At 40.1% G+C, this 21,835-nt stretch overlaps 1 non-coding gene across 1 annotated transcript; it reads left to right on the plus strand.

The window, feature by feature from the left end:
* The first annotated feature begins 11,330 nt into the window (after positions 1–11,330).
* LOC127109247 (small nucleolar RNA R71) lies at positions 11,331–11,437 on the plus strand. Its single transcript, XR_007796577.1, has one exon. It is a non-coding gene; the product is annotated as a small nucleolar RNA R71 (small nucleolar RNA).
* The last annotated feature ends 10,398 nt before the right edge of the window (positions 11,438–21,835 follow it).

The following is a 21,835-nucleotide window of genomic DNA, read 5'->3' on the forward strand; positions in this document are numbered from 1 at the left end:
TCTATATTAGGGAGGGGGAAAGCATCTTTCGGGCAAGCCCTATTAAGATCAGTATAATCAACACACATACGCCATTTTCCATTATTTTTCTTAACGAGGACTACATTAGAGAGCCAGGTTGTGTACTGGGCTTCAGAAATAAAATTTGCCTCTAAGAGGTCTTTTACAGCTCGCTCGGCAGCCTCTGCCTTTTCGGGCGATTGCTTGCGTCTACGCTGTGCTATGGGCTTGGCTGCCCGGTCTACAGCTAGCTTATGACACGCGATCTCGGGGTCCAGCCCGGGCATTTCTGCGGCATTCCACGCGAAGAGGTCGGAGTTCTCTTTGAGGCATGCTACTAGCTCTTCTCTTGTTTCCTCGGGTAGTCCCTTACCTATCTTCACCGTCCTTTCCGGATCGTCCCCAAGAGGAATGAGTTCGAACTCCCCGTCGGGGATTGGTCGGACCGGGTGTTCGAGAGAGCGTTCCTTGGGGAACCTCCCCTCTCCGGTCTCGTCCAGCCCGATGCGACAGTCGAGGTCGATGGCGTTGACTCCTCGGGCAGGATCCTCGGTCTTGAGTTTTTTGTTGTTGCAGTTGCTCTTCGTGCTGACTACGGCCTGTCCTTTTACTGCGGCGTCGTAGCATCGCCGGGCTGCTTCGATGTCACCATGGATGGTGACCACACGTCCCAATTTGGTGTAGTATTTCATCTTCAGGTGGACGGTGGATGGGACCGCAGTGAGTTCGGCCAGCGTCGGGCGTCCAAAGATGCAATTGTAGAGAGACGGACAGTCTACGACCAGGAATTGGATTTTGACTTCCCTGGCCGTTTCTTGTTCGCCGAAAGTGACGAGGAGCTCAACATATCCCCACGGTCTGGTTGTTGCTCCGTTGAATCCTTGGAGATCTGATCCGACGTAGGGGGCTAAGTTGGTCTTGTCTAGCTTCAGAGTCTTGAAGAGGTGGACGTACATGATATCCACTGAGCTGCCTTCGTCGACCAGGATGCGTCGTACGTCGAATCTGGCCATCTTTGCTCTAATCAATAGTGGGATGGCCGAGTTCGGGGATCCGCCCGGGAGTTCCTCCAGGAAGAAGGATATTGGGTTGGATTTTCCCCGGTATTTTGTCAATGTCGCTTTCTGCTCGGGGGCAGTCAGTAGGAGTTCGTCGAACTTGCGTTTGACGGAGAGGGCCGCGGATTCCCCGTTAGTTCCTCCTCCTGATATCACCAGTGTGGTAGGGAAGTCTTCCCAGGGGCTGAGTGCAGTGATCTTGCCCTCGGGCAATGGTTCGGGGGGGAAGAAATCTTCCGGTCGTGACACGCAGAGGGCCACCTGATAGGGAGAGTTGTCGGGGGGTGTGTTTTCCCGGGGTCTCTTCTTCTCTGGCTCGTCGTGTCTGGGAGCTTCGTTCTTCCTCGTGTACTGCTTCAGGTGCCCTTCTTGGATTAAAATTTCAATCGCATCTTTCAGGTGGACGCAGTCTTCGGTCACGTGTCCGTGACTTCTGTGGAACCGGCAGTACTTTGATTTGTCGGTGTGGGGCTTTGGTGCAGACGGTTTTGGGAACCTGACCCTGCCCTGCTTAAATTCAGAGTTGATACATTCTGCGAGGATACGCTCTCGAGGAGCTGTCAGTAAGGTGTACTCGCTATATCTGCCCGCGGGGCCTCTTCCTTCCCGGAGCTCGCGAGGTCTTTCTTCTCTTCGTCTGTCTCCGTTGCGACGGAAATTCTCGTGTCCTCGCGTTTTGAGTGCTCGGTCTCCCCAGCGTTACGTCCGCTGCGGGCATTGTGTGCCACCTGCTTTTCCTCGTATCTGATGTAGGCCTGGGCTTTATGCAGGAGCTCGTTTAAGGTGCGGGGAGGCTCGATCCCTACGGCTCTGCTAAGTTCACTGCCGGGTAAGAGACCTCTCTCGAGGAGATACTTCTTCATGTGCTCGGTGGTATCTACCTCGACAGCTTCCTGGTTGAATCGCTCGATGTATGAGCGCAGTGTTTCATTCTTCTTCTGCACTATGGCTTCAAGGGTCGCCTCAGTCTTGGGGTGACGACGGGAAGCTGTAAAGTGCCGGGTGAACATGGACCTCATGACTCTCCATGACGTAATGGACTCAGGGGCCAAGCTTTTGTACCAGGCCATGGCCCCTTTCCTGAGGGTCGTTGAGAACAGTCGGCATTTGAGGTGCCCGGTTATATCATTGCGGTAGTCGAGCATCGCGTTGACGTTGTCGACGTGATCGTCGGGATCTGTAGTCCCGTCGTACACAGCTAGGTTTGGCGGTTTCTCCATGCCTTTGGGGAGCGGGGCTTCCATTATTGCCCGAGATAGGGGGCAATGCAAATCTTCCTCGTCGCTCCTTAAGGGAGACAGTTCGTTGTTGTCGGGGCTGTGCCCGCGCCTTGGTGATGTTCTCGCTCGACCACCGTCACGATGGGCGCGTGCCCTGCTGGCGTGGGGTTCGGGAGAGCGACGTCCTCGCTTCTTCGTTGGCTCCGGACGTTGTTGTATCCTACTCACCGGCTGGGGCCGGGCCTCTTGTCGTTCGGCTTCGAGGGCCATGATTCATTCGTGCTGCTGGTGGAGCATAGAACCGGCCTGATTGAGGGCATTCACCATGGCAATCATTACGGCGTCTCCTTCAACGGGAACGGGAATGGGATGAAATGTCTCTGCCCCTAAATTGTGGGCGTGAGAGACATCTCCGTTGTTTTGGGGCTCTGGAGACGGGGTGGATGGATGACCGTCCCGAACGTCCGCCTCATGGGATGGCGGGCCGTCGTCCATGTTGTAGTTGACGAGGGGACGGCTGTGATCGCTATGTTGTTCTCCGGCCATGTTGGAAGGACAGAAATGAATGAGCTTTTGATCCTCGTTTGATGAAGATGGGGATAGCTAGTTCCCACAGACGGCGCCACTGATCTCACCTGATCAGGAGGGCCTTCCAAGGTCTTGGTGAATGGGCCGGAGAATGAAGTGAAAAGGGGGGTGTACCTGCAAAGTGCTCCAATGCTTAAGTCAGAAAAGGTACAGAATGAGGTTATCAGAGTGTGAGTTAGAATACCTGCCCCTTTGCCATGAAAGGGTATTTATAGTGAGCCCCCAGCGCTGGGCCAAGGCTCCTAATGGGCTGGATTAGCTAGGCCCAAGGAGGAGCTGCCAGGGGACGCGTAAGAAGCGTTAAGACCTAGACCAAAGTCTGCCCCCTGGTCCAACTGCCCCTATCCCTAAGGCGACAATATAGGGGAGTTGGGTGACGTGGTGAGTGGGATGCCGTTAAGGCCCTGCCCGACACAACTGAGGTGCCCGCGACGTGGGTTGACGGTGAGTGGATGGAGATCGTACGAGGAGGACCCGCTCACTGTCCGACACGTGTTTAAGGGGCCGGGGAGACGTTCGTCGGGCGGACTGTCGTCCACCTGACGCGTCCTCGTGGTCGTGTGGACATGGCCGTTTGGACGTGGGCTTGGCGAGTATTGGGCCGTGCCGTGCCTAGGGTCATGGCCCAGTCCGGAACAGAATGCCATAGGGTTCGGAGTTCCGGAAATCGTACTGCTGTCAAACTCAAAACCCGTGGTCGCTCGCTAGCACACCGCTAAGCGAGCATGTAGCGAGCACTCGCTAAGCCTTCGCTAGGCGAGGCAGCAGCGAACATGACAGTCGCTGAATTTTTCTGTTCTGTTTTGTGCCTACCTGATCTGATTCATTATAATCATGCATTATTTCGCCTGACATTACTACTGCTGTGTTTCTTTTGTAGTGCAATTCTCAATTGCACTTTGTCTCGATATTCTAACCCGTTTGCTGAATTTTGTAAGGGCTTACATATTCCCGGAAAAGTAGCTTGTTAGGTATTCCACTTTATTTGTGGGATACCCTTGTGGAGATTCATCCTAATTACTTAATTGATTTTAATGTGGAGATTCATCCTAATTACTTAATTGATTATAATATGGACCTAATTACCTAATTGATTACAACTACCTAATTGATTGTAAAATATTGCCTTTGAATATGTGATCTTGGACCTCTCTTTGTTGTCTTACGATATTACAGTATTATGGTCATGTCCCGCGAATGTGGGGATACACTTAGCAAAGACCCTTCGGTTAAATCATCATGTCCCTATAAAATAAATCATAGTCCCTCGGATGTTGCCTGCGAATACATGATTTTGCCCCTCGATGACCCTTCGTTGTAGCCTACGGTTAAATGATGATCGTCCCTTCGAATGCTAAGGTATCCTTACAAATGTTGCCTTTAATGACCAATCGATGACCCTACGATGACCCTTTTACATCCAAGGGATAAAACTACTTACTTCTCAATAGTAAGGACAGTTTTACCCTCATAAGGATAGGAAATGCCCATAAAGACCTCGGGTAGGTATAACTCTTAATTGCTGGCTCACAACCTAAAACATTTTTCATACTTCACACTTTGCAATTACTAGAAAATCACCACTTGGTATACATTCGTACTAGAATCATTGCCAAGTTATATTTTTCTAAACCGCTTTCAAAATTAAACGAGATAAATACTTTGTATACATTCGTACAAGAATCATTACAAAGTTAAACTCTTTTTTTCAAAACATTTTTTAAGCAATTCACAAACACTTTTTTCAGACAAATATAAGTGATCAAGCAATTAAGAGCCCATGGATAACCATGGATACAAAGGGTGCTAACACCTTCCCTTTGTATAATGTACCTCCCGAACCCAAAATCTAATTAAGGTCTTTTCTGTTCTTTTCCACCTTTCCTTATTGGATAAAAGAAAAGTCGGTGGCGACTCTTGCTATCTGTTACATTTGCTTTCCAAAGCAAAAACACACCAAAGTCAGTTCACTGTATGACAGCAGCAAACAGTAGAGAGCATTTTTTATAGATATTGCATAATTCATAATAAAATAGGATAATTCAATAGCTTCATAAAATAATCATAATGTAACAATGGAGAAAGAAAAATGCGAAAGAGAAACAAATACGAACATAATTTGAAATAATATTAAATAATAAAACTAACTAAAACTAGATAACTAAGAAAAACAACTTCTATCCATCTGCACGATCTCTGGCCGGAGGGGCAAAGGAGTTAACACGGTATAGCAACTCGTGAAACTGATTTGTCATACTGTTCATGTATCCCAGAAATTCGTGTCTCATGTTAGTGAACTCTTCTCTGAGGGCGTCTTGTTCTGACATCAAAGCTTCAATGGCGGTGTTATAATCAGTTCCGGGTATATGGTGTCTAAGGTCGGGTATTGCCGATTCTTCGATCTGAACAGGTTGAGGAGGAGGATCAATGTCATAATAACCAGATGGTGTCTGAGGGTCTGATTCAACATAAGGAATCAGGTCATCACAAATCTCATAGTCCTGGATGGATTCAGTGGATCTAGCAGGAGAGGGGGTTTCGTTCAGATTGTAGAGCCAGTTATTGCGGTTATGAACAATAGTCCTAGGATCGGGCATGGTGAATAGGCAAAGAACTTGGTTATTAATTATAAGCTCAAACTCGTCAGATCCTAGGTTTGCTATAAACATAGTGTTGAAGAGGAAGGGTATACTCATAAGTAGTAATGCCACAAAAAGGGCTTAAGTCAAGCATAGGCTGACGTAATCCGATAGCATTACCAATCATGGTTATCAAACCGCCTATTCGAATTTGTGCTCGTTCATCTTGGATAAGGTGGTCTAAATTTGCCAACATAAAAGTGGCACCGTTTACTGGATGGTTCTGGGAAGCACAAAATATGATGAAGAGTTCATCACGTGAAACTGTGGTACTGTTTGGCTTTTTCCCAAATAAGGTGTGGGTCAGGATCTTATGGAAATAACGGAAGGCCGGGTTATGTATGTTTCCAGAGAGAAACTCATGTTCCTCGGGATCATCATTTCCAGTCAAGCTTCCCCAAAAGTGTTCAAGTTCTCTATATTCAAAAAGTTCTTCTTGGCTCACTGTGAATGTGTCAAAGGATGTAGGGAAACCTAAAAGGTTGGTAAAGTCTTGAATATTAAATTGGTACTCCATGTTAAACATTCTGAACTGGATAAAACCTCTGCTTATTCCTTTTCCATGGCTGGGTAGATAGATCGGAGAACTAAGGAACTCTAGAGTCAGTCTCCGGTAAGTGACAAATTGTCTACGGATAGGAGCGGTTTCCCACCCAATCTGACTCAGCAAATACATGACACTTTGTCTTAGTCCAAGGGCAGTCATTGCCCAGTCATCAGCATACAGACTAGGTAGCATCTCTCTCGTGGCTAGTTCTTCAAACTTTTGTTTCTGAGCTGTTCCTCTGAATTTGATACCCATACGATCAATTTGTCCCATCAGGTTAGTGTTAGCTAGAGAAAAGAAAAACAAGAGTTTTAGTCAGGATTTGGCCAAATGCCGAAAGAAGAAGAGAAAAGTTTTTAATAAATAAAAATAAATTAAGAATGAATATTAAACAAAAATTAGAAGAATAATTAAGGAAGAAAAAAAATAAAAAATTAATAATAGAGAAAAAATAAAATATTTGTGGGTTGTCTCCCACTAAGCGCTTTGTTTAATGTCGCAAGCTCGACATAAAAACTATCAATTATAATCTATAAGTTCCGGAGGCATTTCGTCTAAGTGCAAGACTTGCGAATCTTCATTGTTTTCTGCATAGTGATAATGTTTTAGACGTTGCCCGTTTACGGTAAATGGTTCCATAGATTTGCCTTTAATTTCTACTGCTCCACTGGGAAAAACTTTGGTGATTTGAAAAGGACCTGACCATCTAGATCGTAGTTTTCCCGGGAATAACTTTAGCCTGGAGTTAAATAAAAGAACTGTATCGCCTTGTTTGAAGATTTTCCTTGATATGCGCTTGTCATGCCATTGTTTTGTCCTTTCTTTGTAGATTCTGGCATTTTCGTAAGCGTCTTTTCTGAGTTCCTCTAATTCGCTTATATCAAGGATTCTCTTTTCGCCGACGGCTTTATAGTTTAAATTTTGATTTTTAATAGCCCAATAGGCTTTATGTTCTAATTCTACCGGGAGGTGACAGGATTTTCCATAAATGAGCTTAAATGGGGTCGTCCCGATGGGAGTTTTGCAAGCGGTTCGGTAAGCCTATAAAGCTTCTGGTAATTTCAATGACCAGTCTTTCCTTGAAGTGGCGACTGTTTTCTCTAATATCTGTTTGATTTCTCTGTTAGACACCTCCACTTGCCCACTGGTTTGAGGGTGGTAAGGTGTCGCTACTCTATGTCTTACGCCATACTTAAGCAGTAGTTTTTCGAGTACCTTGGATATGAAATGCGATCCACCATCACTGACTACTATTCTTGGGACACCAAACCTTGGAAATATTATATTCTTAAAGAGTCTAGTTACTACTCGTGTGTCGTTTGTTGGAGAAGCTATAGCTTCAATCCATTTTGATACGTAGTCAACTGCCACGAGTATGTATTTGTTACCGAAAGAGGATGGAAAAGGTCCCATGAAGTCTATTCCCCACACGTCGAAAATCTCTACTTCCAAGACGCCCTTTTATGGCATCTCGTCACGTCTAGATATGTTTCCTGTGCGTTGACATCTGTCACATTTCTTAATAGCTGCATGTACATCCTTCCATATATTTGGCCAATAAAAACCGGCTTGTAGGATTTTAGAGCAGGTCTTGGATGTACTTGCATGTCCACCATAAGGAGCGGAGTGACAGTGTTGGATTATATTTTCTACCTCTTCTTCGGGTATACACCGACGGAAAATACCATCGGGGCCTCTTTTAAAAAGTAAGGGGTCATCCCAGTAATAGTGTTTTATGTCATAGAAGAATCGTTTCTTCTGCTGGTAAGATAAGGTAGGTGGAACTATTCCGACAGCTAAATAATTGATGAGGTCAGCGTACCACGGTGTAACAGATATAGCTAAGGTGGTTTCTACCTGTTTATCAGCTTTATTTTCTTCCAAAGTAGCTATAAGTTTATCGTACGAGAAATCATCGTTGATCGATGTTCTTTCCGGTTCAAGGTTCTCAAGTCTAGAGAGGTGATCTGCTACTACGTTTTCAGTTCCTTTCTTGTCTTTGATTTCCAGATCGAACTCTTGTAGCAACAGGATCCACCTTAGGAGTCTAGGTTTAACATCCTTTTTTGTTAAGAGGTATTTGATAGCAGCGTGGTCAGTGTAGATGATTATTTTGGCTCCGACCAAGTAAGAACGAAATTTATCTAGCGCAAACACTACTGCTAGAAGTTCGTTCTCGGTTGTGGCGTAATTCATTTGTGCTTCATCTAGAGTTCTACTTGCGTAATATATAACATGAAGCGTTTTATCCTTTCGTTGTCCTAAAACAGCACCTACAGCGTAATCACTAGCATCACACATTATTTCGAATGGTTCATTCCAATCTGGTGTCTGCATTATGGGTGCGGAGATCAGTGCTTGTTTAAGCGTTTGAAATGCTTCTAAACATTTATTGTCGAATATGAATTCAGCATCTTTCATTAATAGCCCGGTTAAAGGTTTAGTTATTTTAGAGAAGTCTTTAATGAATCGTCGGTAAAAACCGGCATGTCCTAAGAAGCTTCGTACTTCTCTCACAGTTTTCGGGGGTTGAAGATTTTCGATTACCTCTATTTTAGCTTTGTCTACTTCAATTCCTCTGTTCGAGATGATGTGTCCTAAAACAATTCCTTCTTGTACCATAAAGTGGCATTTTTCCCAATTAAGTACTAGGTTTACTTTTACACATCGCTCTAGAACTCTCTCTAGGTTTTCAAGGCATTCTTCAAAGCTTTGTCCGCATACGGAAAAGTCATCCATAAATACTTCCATGATGTTTTCTAGAAAATCGACGAATATTGCCATCATGCATCTTTGGAAGGTTGCAGGAGTATTACACAAGCCAAACGACATTCGTCTATAAGCGAAGGTACCAAAAGGACACGTGAACGTTGTCTTTTCTTGGTCATCAGGGTGAATTGGTATTTGAAAGAAACCTGAGTAACCGTCTAGATAGCAGAAATGAGAATGTTTTGCTAATCGTTCTAACATCTGGTCAATGAATGGTAAAGGGAAATGGTCTTTTCGGGTTGCTTTGTTTAGTTTCCTATAGTCAATGCACATTCTCCATCCCGATTCGATTCGTTTGGTTATAGTTTCTCCTTTTTCATTTTCAATGACTGTTACACCTCCTTTCTTTGGTACTACGTGTACAGGACTAACCCATTTGCTATCAGATATAGGATATATGATACCTGCCTCTAATAACTTGGTTATTTCCTTCTTCACTACCTCACTCAGGATCGGGTTTAGTCTTCTCTGGTGTTCCCTAGAAGTTTTACAGTCTTCTTCTAGCATGATGCGGTGCATACAAATAGAAGGACTTATTCCTTTAAGATCGGTAATGTTGTATCCTAGTGCGGTTGGATATTTTCTTAAGATATGCAGGAGTTTTTCTGTTTCGAGTTTTCCTAGGTCAGCATTAACTATCACTGGTCGTTCATGTTCTAAGTCTAGGAATTCATATCTCAGATTTTTGGGAAGTGTTTTCAGGTCTAAGGTTGGTTTCTTAAGGCATTGCGTAGGGTCCGGTGTTATTGCTAAACATTGGTTGAGTTTGTCTTCCACAAGATAGTCAGATGATTTGTCTTTTTCTAACTCCGTTTCTTTTATGCATTCATCGATGATATCCATGAAGTAACATGTATCTTCTATTGCAGGTGCTTTCAAAAATTGGGAAAGAATGAACTCAATTTTCTCTTCTCCTACTTCGAAAGTGAGTCGTCCTCGTTTTACGTCTATGATCGCACCGGCTGTTGCTAAGAACGGTCTTCCCAGTATAATGGGTGTAACTTCATCTTCTCTAATATCCATAATTATAAAATCAGTTGGAATGTAGAATTGACCTATGCGCACTGGAACGTTTTCAAGAATTCCTACAGGATATTTGACGGAAAGATCTGCTAGTTGCACAGACATTTTAGTTGGTCTTAATTCTCCCATTTCAAGTCTCTTGCATATGGATAAAGGCATAACACTAATACCGGCTCCTAAATCACATAAGGCTTTGTCAATGACAAATTTTCCTATGTGACAGGGTATAGAGAAACTACCTGGGTCTTTAAGTTTAGGAGGCATATTCTGGATTATAGTGCTACATTCAGCGGTGAGTGTAACGGTTTCGATATCTTCAAGTTTCCTTTTATTAGAAAGAATTTCTTTTAAAAACTTGGCATATGAGGGCATCTGCGTAATAGCTTCTGTAAACGGAATTGTGACGTTTAATTGTTTTAGTAGGTCAACAAATTTTTTGAATTGGCCCGCATCTTTGGTTTTAATAAGCCTTTGAGGGTAAGGGATCGGTGGTTTATAAGGTGGTGGAGGTACATAAGGTTCCTTCTTTTCTATGGTTTCCTTATTACTCTCTTCCTTTTCCTTAGGTTCACTTTCCTCCTCAGTTGACTTTTTAGAGTTTTGGTTTTCTATCCTTGGGTCAGACGGTCCTTCCACTTCCATTCCACTTCTCAGTATAATTGCATGAGCGTGGCTTCTTGGGTTAGGTTGGGGTTGGCCAGGAAATGTACCAGTTGGGGCAGCAGTAGGCGCTTGTTGTTGAGCTACTTGTGAAATTTGCGTTTCCAGCATTTTGTTATGGGTAGCCAGGGCATCTACTTTACTTGCTAGTTGTTTAATTTGTTCGCCAGTGTGTACATTCTGGTTTAGGAAATCTTTATTGGTTTGCTGTTGAGAAGCTATAAAGTTTTCCATCATGATTTCCAAGTTGGATTTCCTAGGGGCGTTATTATTAGGTGTAGATGGGATCGGCTTCTGATATCCCGGAGGTATAGCTGGGGCTTGATTTGGAGATTGTCCAGGTGCGTATAAAGCATTATTACTCTTATATGAAAAATTGGGATGATTCTTCCAATTTGAGTTATAGGTATGCGAGTAGGGGCTTCCTTGAGCATAGTTTACTTGCTCCGCTTGGATTCCTGTTAGGAGTTGACAATCTACAGGAGTGTGGCCTTGGATTCCACAGACTTCGCAATTCTGAGTTATGGCAACCACGGTGGCTGGAGGTGATACATTTAAACTTTCAATTTTCTGGACCAGAGCGTCCACTTTTGCATTAACATGATCAAGGTTACTTATCTCGTACATGCCAGTTTTCGTTTGAGGTTTTTCTACCATTGTTCGTTCGCTTCCCCACTGATAGTGGTTTTGAGCCATGCTTTCGATAAGTTGATAAGCATCAGCATAAGGTTTGTTCATTAGTGCACCACCTGCGGCGGCATCTATTGTTAACCTCGTGTTGTACAGGAGACCATTATAGAAGGTATGAATTACTAACCAGTCTTCTAAACCATGGTGTGGACAAAGTCTCATCATGTCTTTGTATCTTTGCCATGCTTCGAAAAGAGACTCGTTATCTTTCTGTTTAAATCCATTTATCTGGGCTCTTAACATAGCTGTTTTGCTTGGCGGAAAATATCGAGCAAGAAAAACTTTCTTCAACTCGTTCCATGTGGTGACTGAGTTGGAAGGAAGAGATTGAAGCCATCTTCTAGCGCTATCTCTTAACGAGAAAGGAAAAAGACGAAGTCGAATTGCCTCTGAAGTGACACCATTAGCTTTAACAGTATTAGCATATTGGACAAATACGGATAAATGAAGGTTTGGATCCTCGGTAGGATTTCCAGAGAATTGGTTCTGTTGCACTGCCTGCAACAGTGAAGGTTTAAGTTCAAAGTTGTTTGCTTCGATTGCGGGTGGAACAATACTTGAATGCGGTTCATCTTGCGATGGAGCGGCGTAATCTCTAAGAGCACGAGCTGGTTCTGCCATCTCGGGTATCGAAGGGAAAATATTTTTGAAATCAGGAAGTTCAACAGGAGGGAGATTGTTTGCAGCACGATATTCCCGAATTCGTCGTAAGACTCGGAGATATAGTTCGATATCGTTGATTCGTAAGTAGAGCGGCTCGCCTTGTGAGCGAGTGTGTGGCATACAAATCAACGAAAGAAAGAAAAGAAAAAGAAAAGCCTTAGTCTCTACAGCGTAATAGAAGAGTTACGATATCGACTAAATAAAAGTCCCCGACAACGGTGCCAAAAACTTGATCGCGACTTTATGAGTCGAATTTGGGGTACAAACTGCAAGTGCACAGTTCTATCGCGTAGTTTTAAAAGATATCGATCCCACAGGGACTTATGAATCGATATACCGTTATCTAAGGTTACTTCGTAAAGCTAAGGCAGGTAATACTTTGATTGTTTTGGGGGAAAAACTAAAACTAAAATAAGATCTAAAATAAATATAATATCTAATAAGCGGATATCGGTATGGTTCGTCGTAATTAGGGAATCAATTCTTCGTTAGTTTCTTGGTTTTAAAATAAATCTTTTCAGTTGACACTATTGATTAAAAGTCTTATCTCAAACTCTCGCTCTGTTGAATAAACTATGATTTTATATTAACGTAGCTGTCACTTATAGTTAAGTCAAAAACCACTTTTTGAAAACAATAGGATCCGTAGAAACTCTTTTTAAGAAAACACTAATCGTTTAAACATCCTTATCTCAAACTCTCGCTCTGTTGACTTAGGTTATATAATTAAATTCAAATGCTTAACTCTCGTCCTCACATTCAATCTTTAAAAATACTTTTTGAAAAAGATTAGAATTTAATTAACTCTAAAACTTGCTCTCGCCCTGATCTAGAATTAATGTTCAATTTACACTGTCCAGTCAAAAACTCAAACTCTCGCTCTATTGCTTTTAACTTCTTTATGTCTTTTACTTTCGTACAAAAACCTTGTTATTAAACCTGTAAATTGAGACCGTAAAAAGAGTGATTTTAATTTTAAACTTAATTAAACCAATTTGGTTTTGATTCCTTATTCCGCTTACTTTACATACCGATACCTAAATAAATCAGCCAGACATGCTAAACAGACTTAAATAATTATCATGTATAAACAGATTCATCTCAGGAAAATAATATAAATAAACGATAAAGCAGGGCATATATAAATTCAAACAATAATTAAAGAACCTGAGAAATTAAATAGCAGTCTTGAACACTCCACCACAGGCCGGTTGGATTTGTTCTTGAATTCTTCAATCAAACAGAAAAATAAAAGCGAAGGAATAAAAAACTAGATTCTAACGTAAGGTTAGATCCGGTGAAAGGTACACAATAGTTTCCGGTGTAGAAACTATTGTGCGAAAAAGAATTAACTAAGTGCTGCAAAAGAAAATAGAAATTGCAAAGGAAACAATATAAAAATCGTAAAAGCAATGCTGTAAAAATGTGCTTGTACTGCTGGAAAAGAAAAATTGCGAAAAATAGAAAGCGGCGAAGAAGCGTGGAACCGAGAGCTTTCCAAAAAGCTACTATTTATACTGCTACTTTTGTAACTGCTTCCAAGGGTTTTCCGTGTACATGGTCTTTACGTTCCAAGGGTCAAGCGTGGAAGTAGCTTCAACGTGGTCTGTTGCGTTCCTGGTGCCAAAAATATAGGGGAATGGTGTGACGTCCGTCACACCAGGTGTGACGCTCGTCACAGGAGTGTGTAAAGCGTTACGCTCGTCACAACCTTTGTGATGCTCGTCACAAGCACAACGCCTGTGCCTTTTGGGCTGGGCTTTGGCCTTTGATATTTACTTCTTTTCATTCCTTTTTGCACCTCCTTTTCTTCCTTTTTTACTTGTGCTTCTAATAAACCACCTGAGATAAATAGAAAGAAAATACCGCGTAATATCTGATAAAATGAAATAAATTGAAGTAAATAATAATATAATTTAATTAAATTGAGTCCTAGAATGTGATACTATTTCATGTTATCAATGGATACCACAACTGAGATGTGGCGTGAACTGAACGAATGTTTTTATCAAGGTGACGTTTTTAGAATTTCTGATATTCAGGAAGAAATATGTACCTCCAAACAAGGTGATTCTTCTATTTCTTCTTACTATACTAAACTCAAGAAACTTTGGCAAGAATTGGACAATTTTCGTCCAATCGCTACTCGTGATTATGATATCACATGCCAAGCTTTAACCAAGGTTCGTACATACCAAGATGGAGACCAAGTTATCAAGTTTATAAAGGGCTTGAATGATCAATATTCAGCTGTGAGATCCTAAATCATGTCAATGGACCCTCTTTCAAACATTTGTAAAGTGTACTCGTTACTTGTTCAACAAGAAAGACAAGCCATCACACCACTTAATGAATCCAAAGATCTTGCTTTTCTCAATCAGAATTAGACTGCTTAACCATAAAATTGAGGCCAAAATTCACGTGGTATAGGAACAAGAGGTGGCATATTTTATGGTGGTCGAGGTAGAGGATCACGAGTTTGGACTCATTAGCAACAAGATAACTCAATGAATAACTGCACGAATATTGGAGGTAAGACTGATGAATTTCAAGCTGACTTGAATGGAGAAAATGGATAAGATTTCGGGTATTTTACTTTCACACCAGATCAGCACAAGGCATTGCTAGCTCTCCTCCAAGGTTCATCGCAAATGCAATCTCATAGTGTTAATCATCTAACTTCCAAACCTGCTGCAGAAATAAGTATTATCTACACACTCCCATCCATCACTTTCTGACACCTTTATCTTAGATACTGGTGCAACCGATCATGTATGCCATACTAGAAAAAAATTCAATGCTTGGAAAGAATTTAACCCATAACCGTCGAATTGCCCAACAATGCTTTAGTCACCACTTGTTCTGTAGGCACTATCGTATTTAATCATCAATTATACATCACATATGTTTTATATATGCCTAGTTTTTCTTTTAACATCACATTTGTTCCAAAACTAACTAGAACTCTTATTTGTCAATTAATTTTTAATGATATTGACCTCACGATACATGATATCTACTCCAAGAGGATGATTGACACAACTAAACTAAAGGGTGGATTGTATCTCCTCACATCTCCTTCTACTACATCGAATCATACACAATCAAAGTCCTTCATAAATGTCATCCAAAATCCCACACATACCTTAGCTATCTCCCATGAATGTAATATTTGGCACCTCAGATTTGGTCATATTTCTAATGCCTAATTACTTGAAATAAATAAAAGTTTTCCTTTTGTCAATCTTGTTAAACAGTATACTCCTTGTGATATCTATTTTTATGCTATGCAAAAGAGGTTGCCCTTTCATAATATAAACCATGTTTCTCTTCACATTTGTGACATGATCCACATGGACATTTAAGGTCCTCTATCTACACCATCCATTATGGATTTAGATATTTAGTAACTGTCAAGGATGAAAAAAGTAGGTTTACTTGGATATTCTTTATGAGGGCAAAATCTGAAACATCATCTCTCATGGAGTCTTTTGTGTCTATGGTCCATACTCAGTTCAACACAAAGGTCAAATGCATTAGGTCAGACAATGGAAATGAGTTTATGCTTAAATCTTTTTTTTCAAAAATCAGGCATCATCCATCAAACTTCGTGTGTTGGTACTCCTCATCCTTGGCATCACTTGAGCCATTCTATATCAAGCACACCCCCTCATGTTTTTGGGCTCAGTTGTCAATCATGCAGTGAACATTATTAATAGATTACCCACAATTTTCTTGAAGCATAAGTCACCATAGAAAGTGTTACATAACCAGTTGCTCGACATGTCCACCTTAAGAGTCTTTGGATCCCTATGTTATGCCTCAACACTTAAGTATAACAGAAAAAAGCTTGATTACAGGTCATGGAACTGTATTCATTTAGGATATAAAACAAGTGTGATGGGACACATTCTATTTGACTTGCAATACAAGGAAATTTTCATTTCAAGAGATGTTGTTTTCGTTGAACACTTATTTCCTTACAACCAAGAGTTATCTTACACTCAAAAATAATTCCACAGGTTGTCTTATCCAACCATTCTTACTTAGATGATTTTTTGGAAAAAATTCCCCACTCTTCATCTCATACTAGACATACACACTCAATACCTAACACTCAACCTACCAGTCATGATTATGATATCATTTCTCCTACTATCATTCCTACTGAACCTCAACATACCATGTTTGAATCCCCACATGTAAACCAAGCACCAACTGAACCATAAAATCACCCCTTAAGAAAATCTATCAAAAACCCTAAACCTCACAATTATCTCCAAGATTACTATTGTAATCTCATGACAAGTACAATCCATAATTCAGCTGCAATTATTCCCAATCAATCTCCAACTTGTACGTATCATATATCCTCTTCCTTATTATATGCTTCATTCTCTTCTGCGCACAAACTTTTCACTCTAAATATGTGTACCATATCTAATCCTCAAACTTATGAGAAGTCTATTTGTGATGATAACTGGAGGAATGCTATCAATGTTGAGTTAATTGCTTCGATGAAAACCAAAACTTGGGATCTTGTTCATTTACCTCCCCACAAGAAATCCATTGGATGCAAGTGGGTATTCAAGTTGAAGATGCATGGTAATGGTACTGTTGAGAGATAGAAGCACAATTGGTTTCAAAAGGATTCACAAAAACTGAAGGCCTTGATTATATGGTTACTTTCAGTCATGTGGTAAAAATGACAACCATAAGAGCGCTCTTATCTATATTTGCAGTTCACAAGTGGCCTCTCTTTCAACTTGATGTTAACATAGCCTTTTTGCATGGACATCTCAGTGAGGAAGTTTATATCAACCCCCCTATCTTGGCATTGTCTCATCATGATCTTGTACGTAAATTGCATAAGTCCCTCTATGGTTTCAAATAGGAAAGAAGGCAATGGAATAACACTCACTGACACACTTACATCATCAAGATACTATCAATCCAAGGATGACCACTCCCGATTCACCCAAAAATCACACGAAGGATTCATAGTCATCCTTGTCTATGTTGATGATTTAGTATTAGGTGGCACTGATCTTAATGAAATCACCCACATTAAAACTCTCTTAAATAACAAGCTCATCATAAAAAACACAGGACTATTGAAATACTTCTTTGGATTTGAAGTTGCTATAAATCATGATGGAATTTCAATTTTCCAAAGAAAGTATGCTCTTGATTTAATTCATTATGCATGCTTAATTGGAGCCAAACCTTACAATACACCAATGCAACCACACCTACAATTGCACAAAACCCATGGCCAACCCTTTTCAGAACCTACAACATATAGGCGTCTAATTGAGAGATTGGTGTTTCTCACTCATTCAAGACCTAAAATTTCTTAGGCAGTGAGCAAGATGAGCCAATTCCTTGACCCCTATTGACAAGCATAGGTTGATAGGTCTACATGTGCTTTGATTTATCAAAAACCATACAAGCCAAGGACCGTTTTTTAGTTCATCATCCACACTAAGTCTCAAAGGGTTTTCAGATTCTGATTGGGGAGATTGCCCCGATACTCAAAGATCCATATCTGGAATTTCTTTCTTCCTAGGAAAGTCACTTGTCAGCTGGAAAAGCAAGAAGAAAATATTGTGTCTATCTTCTCATCTAAGGCTAAATATCGGGCATTCGCCCAAGCAACATGTCAAGGTCAATGGATTTTATATTTTCTCAATGATTTTCAACTCCAACACGATATGCCTATAATCATCTGCTGTGACAATGCTTCAACTTTGCACATTGTCACTAACCCAGTATTTCATGAAAGGACAAAACATATCGATATAGATTGCCACATGGTTAGAGACAAAGCTCCAACATGCACAATCCACTTAATGCTTGTCACTTCAAAGGAGAAGGTGGATGACATACTCACAAAATCTCTACATCTTGGACCATTCTACAACTTAAAAGAAAGCTAGGAATAATTGATATTCATTCTAGTTTTAGGGGGATGTTGAATGTAGAGAGAGAGAGAGAGGGTTAGTTAGTTCATGTAACTAACTCCAACTGTTTCTGTTTTGACAGCTGGAAATAGTTAGAGTTCATCCCTAGCCATTTACTTGTTATATAAGCAACTATGTACACTATTAATAATTTAGTTTTGTGAGTAATGAATAAAGCTCTTTTTCATCTTCTTTTTCCTTCTTCCATGATTGTGTATCATGCTTAACTCTAGCTTTAAGAGTACTCATCGAATTTAGATTACTCTTTTGGCGAGTGAATAAGAGAAGAGAAGGCACCGAAAAAGGAAGATGAAGATCATGATGATTTTTTCTTTGAAATGGCAGCGACAAGCATGAAGCGAGGAACACAAAAATTCAAATAGGACATTAGTTGTCTTTCTTGAAAGTGATGGAAAAATGAAAAGTGTGGGAATTTGGAAAAGGCTATAGTTGTAGAGTCAGCTATTGGGACAATGTCAGGTAAGGTCATATCAAAAATAACAAAAGTGGGAACAACATCTGGAATAGCAGGAAAATCTATGGGTAGGCAGTTAGGACACATGGAGATATGGGTGTCCTTAAACCATCCTTCTCCAAGAAATGTGGAAGATCACCTGTTAAGTAGTGGCACAAATATTTCTAAAAGGGATATGGGCCAATTAAGAGAATTAGGATTACAAACACTAATTAGTCGATCGGGTTAAAGTGCAGCTCAAATTCACTATCCAGCTGTTTTGTTAATAAAAAATCAATCCCATTTAAGAAAATACTAGGGTTCTGGTAGAAAAGCTTCGGAAAGTTGTAATTCTTAAAATAATCAAACCTTCTCTTCAATTGAATGTGATGAGACTCTGTCATTACATAATATTTGTGAGTATTTCTGACGGAATCGGTGGAATTATAAACAAAAATCGAACAAATATGAAATTAAGAAAAGTTGTAAGAGAGGAAGAAAACGTATTAAAAATCAAGAGTTTGCCACTAGATTTCTCATGACCATGATGTCGTCATCGTGGGAGCGATGCAACGATATCGTGATCAAGTTACTGACCAAGGCGATCACGACGCAACCTTTTTATAACATTCTTTGGGAGCTTTTTAAAGCGATTTTTACTACTTTTTTTTCAGGGTTACGAGTTTTAGGCAGGAAAGTGACGTCAAGGAGCAATGGTCTGCGATTTTTGAGAGCATTCAAATCCATTGGGGAGCTTATTTTTCATTAATTTTCATGGTTTCTTCTTATCAACACATGCTAATTGTCTATTTTTTTATAGCATGGAAACTGTATGTTTAACTATGAATAGCTAAGCTATTTTTGATTAGGTCTTTAAAGATGAACCTATTGTACTATGTTGGATCATATGAATATTTGAGATTATTTGAATACTTATACGTTATAATTATTACTCAATTGTTCTTGTTCTTAAGGCTTTTTGTATGCTAACGAGCACACAAAATGATTTTAGATGAGTATATATTATTGACCGTAAGTCTATCAATCTGAATTAGGACAATTGTTCAACTTAATAATTAACTAGGAATAGGTAATTATAAGTTGTGGTTGTAGAATTAACGAACTTAGAAATATCTAGTTTTACTTTGAATTCTCCTAAGAAGTTATGGAATTATCGTCTAAATTAGGGAGTTGTACACAAAGGAATTGAATGCAATAGTCTTCTTAATTTACCGTATAATTATAGCATAATTGGTATTCATGTGATACACATTCATCAACATATATAATTAGCAGTTTCGAAATAAAGATCTAATCGCTCTTCTTTATTTAAACTTTACCCCAAAAAAATTCTCGGACTTAGTTTTTCGTACTGATCATATTTCAAAACCTTCTGTTGTTTAATTTAAATCGCATTAGTATCACCTTGTTTAAATTTACAATCCCTCTGAAGACAAATTATTGCATTACTTTGATCGAATTAATCAACTTACTAATAAATTCATCAAATTCTATACCTCGACTACCATGAAAATCCTCTTTCTTTCATCTTTTGAAACTCTATGTTATAATTAAAATAAAAATAGTGTATTGATTCAGTATGTCTGTAAGCCTTATATGATTGGTATTTGTTTTATATACATGATATATACATTATGTTTGGAATATGAACACTTAATATAGCATAAAAATATCTTAAACTTAAGGTTTAGACAATAAGATCCATAGTAATATCAATACTACTATAACTATCACAAACATTAATTTACTTTCAATCATCTTTGACATATCAGCCTTTATATACTTAACATCATCAGCCATATTTTCAACACAACCATCCGATTTCAGTGGAATGAGAGAGTTCTTAAGCTTAAGGTTCTTTGAGATATATGCTTAAAACATAATATGTAGTAAATAGTGAAACTGAAAGATAAGAATAAGAACTTACATTTGATAAACCCAAAATGTCAGCCCCTTGATCAGAAATCCTTCCTTCTTTCATCATAATATATGATTTATATGCTTTAAATGCTACCATACAAGAATTGGAAAGATAAGTTCACGAGAGTGAAGGGGCGAGAGACAACGCTTTCATGGTGACAACTAGGGAAAATGGTGGCCAACATGTCCCTTTGTATTAGACGAAGGATTTTGCGAGAATTTTTTTTTATATAATCATTTTTTTTTAAATTTCGAAAATAATAAATATTTAAAAAAAAAACCAAAATAATCACTTTTAGAAGAGGATGTGTCAGATGAACTAACGCATTCTCTAAGCTAGCAAAGGAGGCGCCCAAGGCATTGGCGCATGCATTGGACTCCTCATAAGGAGGTGCCAATAGCATTGGCGCATGCATTGGTCCTCATGAGAAGGCGCCAATGCCCCTGGCGCCTGAGTGGTGTCTTAACTGCAGGCGCCAATGCCTCTGACGTCTGCATGTTGTGTCTCTTAGGCGTCAGCTCTCTTGACGCATGCATTTTATGTCCACCTGTATAAATAACACGCCTTGGATGCAATATTTTTCATACAAAATCATCCCTTACTACCATATTTTCTCTAATTCAACCCCACTCACCTTCAAGTTTTTGTGTTTTAACCATGTCTGTATACATTCAGAAGCGAAATGCCGATGTAATATTTTCCGTCGTTGCGGCTCCGGTACAGATTCGGTTCTGGAACACAGATACGTTTGAACGTCTTAATCGGACGTTGTATAGTTGGTTAGAGGGAGAAATTGGAGAGGATGAAAGGATTACATGAATACAATAACTTGTGTCCACGTTCAACCAAAATGGAGAAGTGCGTGAATGGGTGGATATTAAGACCGACCAAGATGCTCGTAGGATGACGCATTACATGTTCAAAATTGTTTTGATGGTTGTAATTGCATAGTTCTTGTATTCTAGTTGTTTTAATTTTTTGTGTTATTGTTTATGTAATGGTACTGTCGTCACAGACGTCTAATATGAAATAAATTTAGTTTTTCATATATTGCAATAGAGGTACATGTGAATTTATCTGGTTGTGCTCGTTCCAACACTAGGACAATTATTACGATTGCAACCTGGCTGATGACATGAACTACATAATCTAACCATTTTGTTCGCCGTATCCATTTCGGTTCGAATTCGGGTGCTGTTTGGGCAACCACTTTTCTTCCTTCACATAACCTCGTTGTGCCAGACGATGTCCCCTTGATATTTTAACTAGCGATCCTCTTTTGCCACTACAGAAAAACTAATTTTATAAACATTTGATAGACTGGTGACTTTGTAAACTTTAGATAACAAGTAGGATGGATCCCTTCGAACCTTTGAGCATGCCGCAATGACATGGGAGTAAAGCGTACGAAAGGCTTGGAACCTTCCGCAATCGCACGAACCTCTATCTAGTTCGACTTTGTACTGTCTCATCGGGATGCCCTCATTATGATCCATAGACTCGGCAACACTATACCAACCTTTAGTGCGGTCAAACACCGTGACTACATGTGTGTTTGCTTTGGCAGGTTAATGTCTAATGAATTTCATTGAAGTATCACTGAATAACTTCCTAGATTG

The sequence above is a fragment of the Lathyrus oleraceus genome, chromosome 7, assembly GCF_024323335.1.
Source record: "Lathyrus oleraceus cultivar Zhongwan6 chromosome 7, CAAS_Psat_ZW6_1.0, whole genome shotgun sequence".
Classification (NCBI taxonomy): Eukaryota; Viridiplantae; Streptophyta; class Magnoliopsida; order Fabales; family Fabaceae; genus Lathyrus; species Lathyrus oleraceus.